At 34.1% G+C, this 12757-nt stretch overlaps 1 protein-coding gene across 1 annotated transcript in view; it reads right to left on the bottom strand.

Annotated features, from left to right (window-relative positions):
* The window catches only part of MS3_00007751 (uncharacterized protein), an 86655-nt gene that overhangs the window by 10269 nt on the left and 63629 nt on the right, over positions 1 to 12757 (bottom strand). The window lies entirely within an intron of this gene.

The raw sequence follows: 12757 nt of genomic DNA, 5'->3' as shown, positions 1-12757 counted from the left end.
TCAGTTGACTTCAGTCAGTCATGTAAATGAACTTTGAATTACATAATTAGGTAACATTAAACAACTGCTGTCAGTTATGTTGGTATATTAAAGCCTTGTTGGCTGCAAAACTATGATAATGAGATTATTAGCTGTCTGGTACGATGAGTCATAAAAGTTAGAAAATAACAAAATATAGTCATGCAAATGGTTATAAAACATGCGCTTAACTATGTTTTTGTATTTTTTTTAACCCTAAGGTCAATATTTTCACCTTTAGCAGCATATTGTAGGTAATCAGTGTATGCAGTTTCTTTTCAAAATGATTAAATCACAACTGTATGTTGGGAACCTCAGATTTCTTTGGTAAGAGTAAACTAGGTTAGCTGGTTGATTTCAGTATGCAAAAATATTGCGTGAAGTTTGGCAAACCTGGGACGATAAGGTCAATACTTACAAATTATATATATATATATATCGAATTCAATACCTCAGTTTGTGATAGCTTAGTTTCTTTTAACCATAATTTTTTTGTCATTCTTTATATTGAATACTTTGTAACTAAGTAGTGAAGATAATAATTTATCAGTTTGCTTGAATGTCTCAAAATGCGTAGAACTGCGAAGTATATCACAATGTTCACTATTTTTTAGCAAAGGGCCCCAAACCACGGGCTAATCTATCGGATAAATACTAGACAATGTAAAATCCCTCACTACTCTGTGAACTATAAGGTGTAAACAGTTCTGTTCTAAAAGACTAAAGTTGTGGTTTGAATAACTTCTTAGTAGTATTTCCGACTGGAACACTAGGTAGAATTATTTCCCCCAAAACTGAAGATTCACACTAACGATAAATATCGAAACTCATCGGATCTAGGTTTCTCTCTCCGTTAATTACCCTTCACCACCTAAAATTGAATAAAAATTCATTTCTAGTAGTTATAACAAATAATCCTTTATAGTAAAATATTTTACTCATCAAAATCTACATTGACAGTTAAACCTTTATAGTATGGAGGTTTGCTCAACATCTGATTACAGATATCTCACTCAAATGTAGAACGAAAGGATATTTTGGTTACAATTATTATACGAAAACCAAATAATAATAATTTAAAGACCACTATTTTTTATTAGAGTATCAATCATTCAATGTTTTGGATTGTCAGAAAGTAACTAGTCATTATTACATAACACGCTGTGGTTATGAAGACCAACAATCAATAATATCTCATAAACTTTCTATGACTATTCTTGTATATCTAGAATAATTAGCTCATGTTGAAAAAAAAAGATATTATCACGAATACATCAGAAACTACTTAAAATAATCCCATAAACAAACGAAATAAACAAACGATTTAACATTCCAGTCGTAGACATAACCTATTAGACATTTAGTAAGCATTGACCCTATTCAATGGTAAAAAATCTATGTTTTAACTGAAATAAATTCGGCATTTTGTAAACTCTTAAAGGGATTAATCAGAAGAAAGGATTATATTTTTGTTTCATTTTGAGATTCGTTACGAATTCATAATGTTTAAACTTTTCTGATATATTTATGAAGTTATTGTTTCAGTACAATATGATTTACAATCCGTCAGAATGAAACATATATTGATATTTAACTCCTCATTAATTTAATATGAAGTTCATTGCCTGTTCCTATTTTATTAATTATTCCTTTTAAAAGCGTGCACCCGTGACTCTATATTGCATTGAAAGCAAGCCTCGCTAGTCCCCTGAAGCATATGATATCTTCAGACCACTGAGTTGGTATCAGTGATTAACATCTCCAATGTCAATTGGTGTAGAAGTAATCTAATGGTATTGCGATCGCCACGATGTAAAACGTTATGTTTTTTTAGCAGTACCAGTTTAGAACAGCACAACTGTCAAGTCCTCCCTGATTTTCGGTGGGTATTTAGATGAAGATAGTCTGTAAATTAAACTATCATTGGATTGTCATTATTTCAAATGATTCTGTTTTACATTAATTTGTTCCTCTTCTTTAATACGAATCAGTGGATTTTAGTGATTTTCACTGATATATAAAGTCATGTAATATCTTAATTTGGTTTATGCACACAAGTACGATTCATATTTTGTATTCTTCTTAAAAATGTTTGAAACGATCTTCAAAGCTGAAATATCAGATAAATGTATTTTGAAAGGTTCAAACTCTTGAATGTTGATGTTTAAAACTGAATTCATCAGTTTCTTTTAATAAATTAGATCTTTCTACACATATCTCCATATTACCTGATTTTTATACAACGATAATACTTTTATTGAAATCTAGCACATCACTAAAAATTCTACTGTATTTGGAAAATCAGTCACAAACTTAAGATTTTCATTGAACTCATTAAGTATCTAGTCAGGCTATATCTATATGTATATCCGTTTTGTCCGATTTATGTTTCTTAAATAGAATCGCTAATGAACTTGTTCATGCATGATATTTACTGAAGTGTATGAATTAGTGAAAATTAATAAATTATTATTTGAAAATCATTTTTTTTTGTTGGCATTGGAACTGAGTTCAGTTTTTATATTCTTTCATGTTGATACATGAAATTTTTACGAGAAAGACAAGAAAATTATTGCCAATAGAAATGCCATAAAATTAATACTTTTAGTAACTAAGTGAATAAATAATGATCTAAAATAATGTTCATTTATTATTTCTTCCGGGATTAAATGCCTTCTAATAATAGATAATTAGTTTCTACTTAATGATTAGGTACTATAAATGATAGATTGTTTGTGATTATATTTTGTTAAACACTATGAAAGCTTTTGTTTTGATTAGGACAAACATGAAAATAAAACTGTGTTGAAAATAAATGACACAGTAATTCATTTGTTTTTTAAATAGTTAAAACCAATTCCTTCCGCTATGAAGACAGTTTCCTTCAGAAGAGGGCATCAATCAATGAATTAAAAAGATTCGAGAAGGATTAAAGGGTTATTTTTTCTATTTTGTAACTTCTTGTGAGTGTTCCTCTATTACCACACTTGAGAATGAAGCGATTACTCTCAGATAGGCCGTTGATTGATTAATTATGCTAGAATCCATTAAACCAGAAATTTGAGCTTCAGCCAATTCCTGATGTAGTGTGGCTATCACAGAGTTCTGCTGAAAGATAATCGCTGTATAGACAACAGCTTCACTGTACATTTTGCGGGATAACGATCTTGATATGAATCGCTGGTCAACGGTCGATTACTAGTTATTTATTTAAGTAGTCTATGCTTAGTTGTCTAGTTTAAAGATAGTTTCCCTTAACATGTTTTATTCATACCCAATCTAACCGACTCATATACAAACGAACACTTCAGTCAGGTGTAAAATTCCATTCAGACATTTAGTACATAGACAAACAGAGCGGATGATTTGAAAGAAATATTTATTCGCATTAGTCGTTTTTCTACCGAACAAAAGTGTGTCATTATGAAAATTTTATAGGTAGTTTCAACCAACGAAAATGAGGGTAATAGCTAAACACTTAAATAATACTTTTAAACTTGATATGAGCCTTTTTGTATATGTAAAGTGGTTGTAGATAATCAGCAGAAAGCCATGGAACCTAAGTTTCATGCTACTTCAAACTTGTCAATAACCAATATCTCCAAGCTTATGGGTAGTGTTTCCCTCCCTATGTTATTTGAACTCTAGTCTTATGGTGTTACATACATTGCCGATAAACCAATCGGGCTACCACTAAAATTTTGTAAGTCTGAGATATTTAACCTGATTGATCATTAAGGAATAACAGAGGTGATTGTTGTTTGGTGCTCATGTTTTCATTAATTTATTAACTATTTACAAATCCATGTATCTAACGTTGAGTTGCACTGCAAGAATGAGGGCTAGTGATGCTAAGTTAGTCTCCAAACTAAAATAGGTAGCGTAGAGTTTGATTCTTCAACTTGGTGACGGAATCTCGAATGGTCTAACCACTGAATCAGTGTTTCAAACTGAGAATTCTATATTGTATTAATATATAATATTGAATAAAGTCATTAATAATAATAAATAATAATAATAATTTACACAGTGTTAATGCGCTCAACTAACGATATAAAGTACGTGTTCGTATTGATGGAATCTTATCTAGTGATTTTATTACGAAATATATAAGAATACACTAAGAAAAGATAAAACAAATACATCATAATTGTTAATATAGTCGAGCTTAAGTAAGTTTTTAACAAAAAGGAACTACTTCACATAGAAAGTTAAATTATCAATAATTTTGTGTTGTGTACACAACTATTTTCAAAACATCATTAGAAACGAACAAAACAAATACAACTATTTATTGATAAAAAAAGAGTTTAAACAGTATATACTCCAGGATCACATTTACCAGATGAAATAGTGTAAGGTGGGAAAGATTGAACATGTGCAGAAGAAACAAAGACAGATGACGATATTGGAACAATACGATTTTTAATTAGTTTCATCATGTGTTGCATTTATTATATTTATATATTCTTTCACTATAAACGTATGACGTAATATTATGGTATGTTTAAAAATAATTATTTATTCATAAGAATGAGAAATTTGTTTCTTGTACTTATCATATAGGTGTAAAGAAATATTTGTATGGAACTGTATTCTACTTGTAGTCTAAGAGTAATTAGTTTACTTTCAGCCTATATAATTATCTTTTTTCCATCTCATATAAAATGTATGTATTCAGTGAATAAAAGTAGCTTTTATGTGGTACTCTACATGATTCTTCATTTAGTGATGGTTTATTTACATTTTTTAAAACAGTTACTTCTAACTCAAAAATTAAAATATACATTACAATTGTACTTTAAAAGTGAACGATTTAATTGAAAACTGTTCTATAGTTTATCTGTTTATTAATGATTGTTTAAACCAGTGTTAACAATTGAATTATTTGTATGGATTAAATTAAACACTACCGGAAGGGGTTTTTGTCGATATTAGAGTAATTTCAATAGTTGAGATCATGAGCCAATTGAAGCTAGACCACCATAGAAAAGCTGGAAGCACTGGATGGCCTTTTCGTCCTATGGTGGGACTCCTCAGCAGTGCGTGACCATGATCCTGTCCCGCGAACGCCTATTCAAAAGACTACTGAGTTGGCATTCAAAAGGGTTGATATCTAATTTCAACCAATCCACGAAATTGCACCACCATTGTCATCAGTGGGTTACTATCTCACAACTGACCTGGTTGAACTCCATTAGTTACGGCTTAACTCATGAATTTAACTAGTAAATTACTAAAATCTCCAGCAGTGCGCGTCTTGGGTTCGAATCTCACGAGACGAAATCGTGAGTGCGCATTGCTGAGGACGAAACAGCCGTCCAGTGCTTCCAGGTTTTTCATGATGATCTAGCTTTAATTGACTCATGATCTGAACTATTGAAATAAACACCATCGGTTTAGATATTTGGAGGCGACAATAAACTGTTTCTTATAATACAAACTACCCTAAAGAAGTAATCTAACTCACTATTATACCAATACACATAATCTAGAGGTGTACTGTTAAATTATTAACAACTGTCATTTAGCATTAAATTTCATACATGATACACTAAAAACGAATTACACCTTTATTAAGTCAAAAAAAGTTTCAAATCGTATATTGTTTTGATGATTCACTACCAATTAAATTCAATAACAAAATAGTTTTAAAACGAAAAGTTTTCATGTCATGTTGAATTTGAATGAGAAATATATCAATATTTTATAAAATGACACGATTTTTCCCATATGAATCTATATAAGCATAAAAGAAAGAATGAAAACAGTTGTTTATCAATCTCTCGTAAATAAAATTTTATCATTTTTAGTTTATATGTTAAATATTTTCATTATTATTAATCTACTGTATTTCTGTTTAGTAATAATAATAATAATAACAATAATAATTTCGAGAGTGTAATGAGAAGACGAAGATTATTAGAACTATGTGATATATTGGCGCAATACATTTTCAACAATCTGATCACACATATACTTGTTAAGAACATAGGAAGGAGCAATCGTGATCTCAAAATTAGGGTGTCCAAACATGTGTCTAAATGGTTGCAGAAAAAAATAGAATCAAATGACCCAAACAGAGTAGATGATAACATTCCATCATCCTCTGTCGTGAAACACATTATTGAAACAGGTCATGAGATTAATCTTTATTCGGGTTTTGTGGTGTTGTACAAAAGTGTAAAAGGGTGTGTACTAAGGTTTATTGAAGCCTTAACCACATGAATATTCAAACCCTCTTTATGTATTCAAAAACAGTTTGTTCTTACCTTAAACCTATCCTGGTAATATTAGCTTATTACCCAGAGTGATTAAGTTTCAAATTGTTTCTACATTATTTTCGGAAGGGGTTTTGTGGAGATTTTAGTAATTTCAATAGTTGAAATCACGAGTCAATTGAGACCAATGGAGTTCAGCCAGGTCTGTTGTGAGATATCAGCTCGCTGAAGACAGTGGTGATGGCGGCGCAACTTCGTGGATTGGTTGAAGTTAAACATTAATACCGTTGGATGCCGGCTCAGTGGTCTGATGGTTAAACGCCAGCGCGCGAGACTGATAGGTCCTGGGTTTGAGCCTCACAAGGGGCGGGATCGTGGATGCGCACTGCTGAGGAGTCCCATACTAGGATGAAACGGCCGTGCAGTGCTTCCAGGTATTCGATGGTGGTCTAACTTCAATAGACTCATGATTTCTACATTATTTCTTTATTATCCTTGCCTCCTCTTACCCTCCATTTCTAGTCTGGTTGACCTTTTATTCTTATAAATGTTCTTAACAAGTATATACGTGATCAGATTGTTTGAAACGTATTGCGCTAATATATCACATAGTTCTGATAATCATCGTCTTTTTATCACACTATCGAAATTTATCAAAGGCACTAACTACTTTAACTCCGCCTGTAGCTCTTCTAGAGTTACTGCCGGTCCCAAGCCCGGGTAAAGGAGGAGGGTTGGGCATGGGGTTAGCGTCCCCATCCCGTAGAAAACTAACTCGCTAAAAAAACGCTTACCAGAAAAAATAATTCAAACCATTTTAACTCTGCCCTGAGAGTTAGAAGGTCTTCATTTAGAAGAATTATGACGCTTCATGGTGAAAGCCGAATTCCTTCGGAAGCCACGAGGCCGATGCCCCTTCTAACAACCAGAGCAAAAATTTTTATAGGTACATGGAACGTTAGAACAATGTGGGAAACCGGGAAGACCAGCCAAATAGCAACGGAAATGAGGAGATACAACTTGGCAGTACTGGGAATCAGCGAAACCCACTGGACCCAAGTTGGACAGAAAACGCTAGCTACGGGAGAGATGCTGCTATACTCCGGTCACGAAGAGGAAAATGCTCCACACACACAGGGAGTTGCTCTTATGCTGTCCAAAGTAGCACGAAATGCACTTGTAGGATGGGAATCCCACGGATCCAGAATCATCAAAGCATCATTCAAAACAAAGAAGGAGGGGATCTTAATGAATATTATCCAATGTTATGCACCCACCAATGATAGCAACGACGACATTAAAGATCAATTCTACGAGCGGCTGCAGTCAATCATAGAGAAATGCTCAAGAAAGGACCTCACCATTCTGATGGGAGATCTAAATGCCAAGGTCGGAATAGACAACACTGGATATGAAGATATTATGGGACGACATGGACTGGGAGAGAGGAACGAAAATGGAGAAAGATTTGCAAATTTGTGTGCATTCAACAAATTAGTCATAGGAGGCACAATATTTCCACACAAACGTATACACAAGGCTACATGGATCTCACCGGACCACACTACAGAGAACCAGATAGACCATATTTGCATCAAAAAAATTCCGAAGGACAATGGAAGATGTGAGAACCAGGAGAGGAGCTGACGTAGCTTCAGATCACCACCTAGTTGTAGCCAATTTAAAACTGAAGCTAAAAAAGAACTGGACAAGTGGACAAACAGCAATACAAAGGTTCAATACAGCCTTCCTTCGAGATACTGACAAACTCAATGAATTCAAGATAGCTCTCAACAACAGATTCCAAGCCTTTCAAGATCTACTGAAGGAAGAAGAAACTACCATGGAGGACAACTGGAAAGGCATCAAAGAAACATTGACTTCAACGTGTCAAGAGGTTCTGGGCCTAAAGAAACACCATCATAAGGAATGGATCTCTATAGAAACACTGGACAAGATCAAAGAAAGGAAGAACAAGAAGACAGCAATTAACAACAGCCGAACACGAGCAGAGAAAGTCCAAGCACAAGCTGAATACATAGAAGCAAACAAGCAAGTGAAGAGGAGCATTAGAGCCGACAGGAAGAAATACGTGGAAGAATTAGCAACGACGGCAGAAAAAGCTGCTAGAGAAGGAAATATGAAACAGCTCTACGATACAACGAAGAAACTATCAGGGAAATACAGTAAACCAGAGAGGCCGGTCAAAGACAAAGAAGGCAAGCCAATCACTGAAATTCAACAACAGCGAAACAGATGGGTAGAATACTTCGAGGAACTCCTGAATAGGCCGGCTCCAATGAATCCACCGAACATCGAAGCAGCACACACAGATCTTCCTATAGATGTCAACCCACCAACGACGGAAGAAATTAGAATGGCCGTCAGACAAATCAAGAACGGGAAAGCAGCAGGACCCGACAACATACCAGCTGAAGCACTGAAATCAGACGTCGAAGTAACCACAAGCATGCTTTACCCTCTATTCAAAAAGATTTGGGAGGAGGAACAAGTGCCAATGGACTGGAAAGAAGGACACCTCATCAAGATTCCAAAGAAAGGAGATCTGAGCAAATGTGAAAACTACAGAGGCATTACACTACTGTCAATACCAGGGAAAGTCTTCAACAGGGTGTTGCTGAACCGGATGAAGGATGCAGTAGATGCCCAACTTCGAGATCAACAAGCTGGATTCCGAAAGGATCGGTCGTGCACAGACCAAATTGCAACACTACGGATCATCGTCGAACAATCAGTTGAGTGGAACTCGTCACTATACATCAACTTCATTGATTATGAAAAGGCATTCGACAGTGTAGATAGGAGGACATTATGGAAACTTCTTCGACACTACGGAGTTCCTGAGAAGATTGTCAATATTATCCGGAACTCATACGACGGACTACAGTGCAAAGTAGTGCATGGAGGACAGCTGACAGATGCATTCCAAGTAAGGACCGGAGTCAGACAAGGCTGTTTACTCTCTCCCTTCCTCTTTCTTCTGGTGGTCGACTGGATTATGAAGACCTCGACATCTGAAGGAAAACTCGGAATACAATGGACAGCTCAGAACCAATTAGACGATCTGGACTTCGCAGATGACCTAGCCCTCCTATCACGTACACGTGAACAGATTCAGATAAAGACAGCCAATGTAGCAGGAGTCTCTGCATCAGTAGGCCTCAGCATACACAAAGGGAAAACCAAGGTCCTCAAATTCAAAGCGGGGAACAGCAATCCAATCACCCTTGATGGCGAAACTCTGGAAGATGTAGAATCCTTCACATATCTGGGAAGCATCGTCGATAGACATGGAGGTTCAGATGCAGACGTAAAGGCGAGGATTGGCAAAGCAAGGGTCGCATTCCTACAATTGAAGAACATATGGAACTCAAGACAACTTTCAACCAATATCAAAGTAAGAATCTTCAATACGAACGTCAAGGCAGTTCTACTGTATGGAGCTGAAACTTGGAGAACTACAACAACCACAATCAAGAAAGTACAAGTATTTATAAATAGCTGTCTACGCAAGATACTCAACATCCATTGGCCGGATACCATCAGCAATAGCCTTCTGTGGGAGAGAACAAACCAACTACCAGCTGAAGAAGAAATTAGGAAAAGACGATGGAAATGGATAGGACATACATTACGCAAATCGTCAAGCTGCATCACGAGGCAAGCGCTAACTTGGAATCCTGAAGGGAAGCGAAAAAGAGGAAGGCCAAAGAACACATTACGTCGGATAATAGAAGCAGATATGAAAAGGATGAATTACAACTGGAAGGAGTTGGAAAGGATTGCCCAGGACAGGGTTGGATGGAGAATGCTGGTGAGCGACCTATGCTCCTTCACGAGGAGTAACAGGTGTAAGTAAGTAAGTAAGTAAGTACTAACTACTTTAAACAATAATAATAGTGTTCAATCAACACATTTATTAAAACGAACAACATTGCAGTGAATTGCTAAATGAGCAACAATAAATATTAATGTATATTCCATTTAAACTCCGCCTGGAGCCCCTCTAGGACTACTGCCAATCCAAAGCCCGGATAAAGGAGGAGGGTTGGACATGGGGTTAGCAATTCCATCCCGTAGAAAACTAACTCATTAAAAAAACGCTAACCAGAAAAAAATTATTCAAATCATTTATATTTCATTTAATTATTTAATTTTTTTTAATCGGTTGTATATTTAATTACCATATCTACAGCATATATGTAATTTAGTACGTATATAAAGTACAAATTGAAATAAGTTCTCTTTTAATGTATATAACCTGATCGCTTGATAAACTGGAATAAAATATTAAAGGTAGTCTGTATTGAATAAAATGATTTCACCATATTTTGAAGTATCAAATTAGTTTTAGAGTTATAATTTGTAACATTATTATCAACAAATTTTCACACACTTTAGGCTGAGTTTGAAACAACAAACGAAACAGGAAGGAAACACAAAAGTATTCAACATAACGGAAAAGCTGAAACTTTTGGAAAGTGTTATTTTTCTTGGATTATAACTATTTATTTTTCTTGTTGTTTGAATTATTATTTACACTTTTATTTTATAATTAATTGATACCTGTATTACTGTATTTCTATATTCTGCTTATTGTAAACTTCTAGTGAATTTAGCGACTATTGTTATAGGTTTAACGATTCTTTAATTATTGTTAACTATTTACTTACTGTTTACTTCGATCTCGACCAATTAGGGCATGATTGTTTTGAAAATATGATCTCTTATTTAGTGTGCTTTGCTGTCTAATAATCGTGTATATAGGCTGACGAATGTTTTGGAATGAACATCGACTGAACTGGCTTGCTGGTTTGTCTCATCGATATATGATGGTAGAAGTTTGGTTGCAGTCTTCTTTGAGTATTCAAGATTAGAGATAGAGGAAGGTTTAAGGATAGTCGACCTTCAGGAGTGTAACTTATATCAGCTTAAGGTTAATTGATTGCCTTGAACATATCAAGGATCAGGGATGCTAAGCTATAGACGAAAGGACAGACTTAGGGTAGAAAAGTTATAATCATAAATTCTGATTGGCGAGTTTACCACTTGACAACACAGTGGTTAGGACTTATAATTTGGAAATGAAGTTACTTAAACTTTTGAACTATGAGTCAATCATATATAATGTAGTGCAGTAAACATTTCATAAGCGGACGAGGTAAATAACAAACAAAAATGAAGGTGGACACCATAAATTTACTAGATGCTTCGGTAAACATACAAGTTTTGATTTATTTCAACTAATAATTCTGTCCATTGACTAAATAATATGTTCATGTGCTTTCGTAAAAATATTACAACCCTCACGATGTTTCAAACCGAAAATATTAAGAAAGAACACCATAGCGGTTTGTTTACCGTTCTCCTTGTATAAACTCGAGGATCCGAAGGTATTTTCCTTAGAATTATATATATATTATACTAAACACAATGTATCCTAGTGGTAGACTTTTCCGAAAAAGTTTGCTGATGGAATTAAGTAGCGATCACTGTGTAAAGTCATAATAATACATTTTTTTTCAGAAATCAGATAAATATAAAACGAAAACTTCTTGTTATATCTTGTACTGGAATTTCCTTACTATAATCAAGCATTAGGTATAAAGTAAGCATTATTACTATATACAGTTTAAAACAACAGTCAGGATAAGATTAAAATAATTACTTATTTTGGTGACCTAAGGAAATTTTTCTAAAACATGTTATAAATTGTGTCTAATACTATCTAACTTTTGGCAATTATCCAGTTGATCTTGTAGTGGACCTTACTCATAAGATTGCTTGTAAGTAGTATGTAGCAGAACGTGGTGTCGAAAATGAAAAGTCGTAAAACTGAGAGGAGAAAATCAATACAATCAAAACACAGAGTAGGCATAACAACTGTAGACCAAACGAGACGACAGTTAGAATTGCAGAACACATCGAAAGATGCAAATGGAGGTTTAAAGGCTATGTATATTGTGTTATGTAAATAGTTTGCAACTTCTCACTGTAGTAATACCATCTTTTACAAAAGTCAGTATGTCATGAGAGTTTACATTGATGTATAAGTAACTTATATAGTTTCGGAACTGTGATAATTACTTTGATTATTAATTGTGAGTTGACTAGTTAATCCATTTGTTATGTATTAACTAAAGGCAATGAACTAAAACATTTGCATTAGTAAACCATATTAAAGGGATTAGCATGTAATAAAATTTAAAAACATTTTTTTATAGCTGAAAATCATAATTCTACACAGGGAACAACCGTAATAATAATAATAATAATAATAATAATAATAATTACTATTATTACCACTACTATTATTATCACTATTACCATTATTATTATTATTAAACACTGCAAAACACTGTAATTTACACAGAGGTTTAAAAACAATTAAGCTGACCTAAGGTCATATAATTTGCATGAATATTATGCATGATACTTTCTAGTCTGTGATAAAAACTGAATTGAAATTTCAAAAAAGGTTCATCAATATTAATTTG

This window comes from Schistosoma haematobium, chromosome 1 (genome assembly GCF_000699445.3).
Source record: "Schistosoma haematobium chromosome 1, whole genome shotgun sequence".
Lineage (NCBI taxonomy): Eukaryota > Metazoa > Platyhelminthes > Trematoda > Strigeidida > Schistosomatidae > Schistosoma > Schistosoma haematobium.
This window is presented reverse-complemented; position numbering and strand designations above follow the sequence as displayed.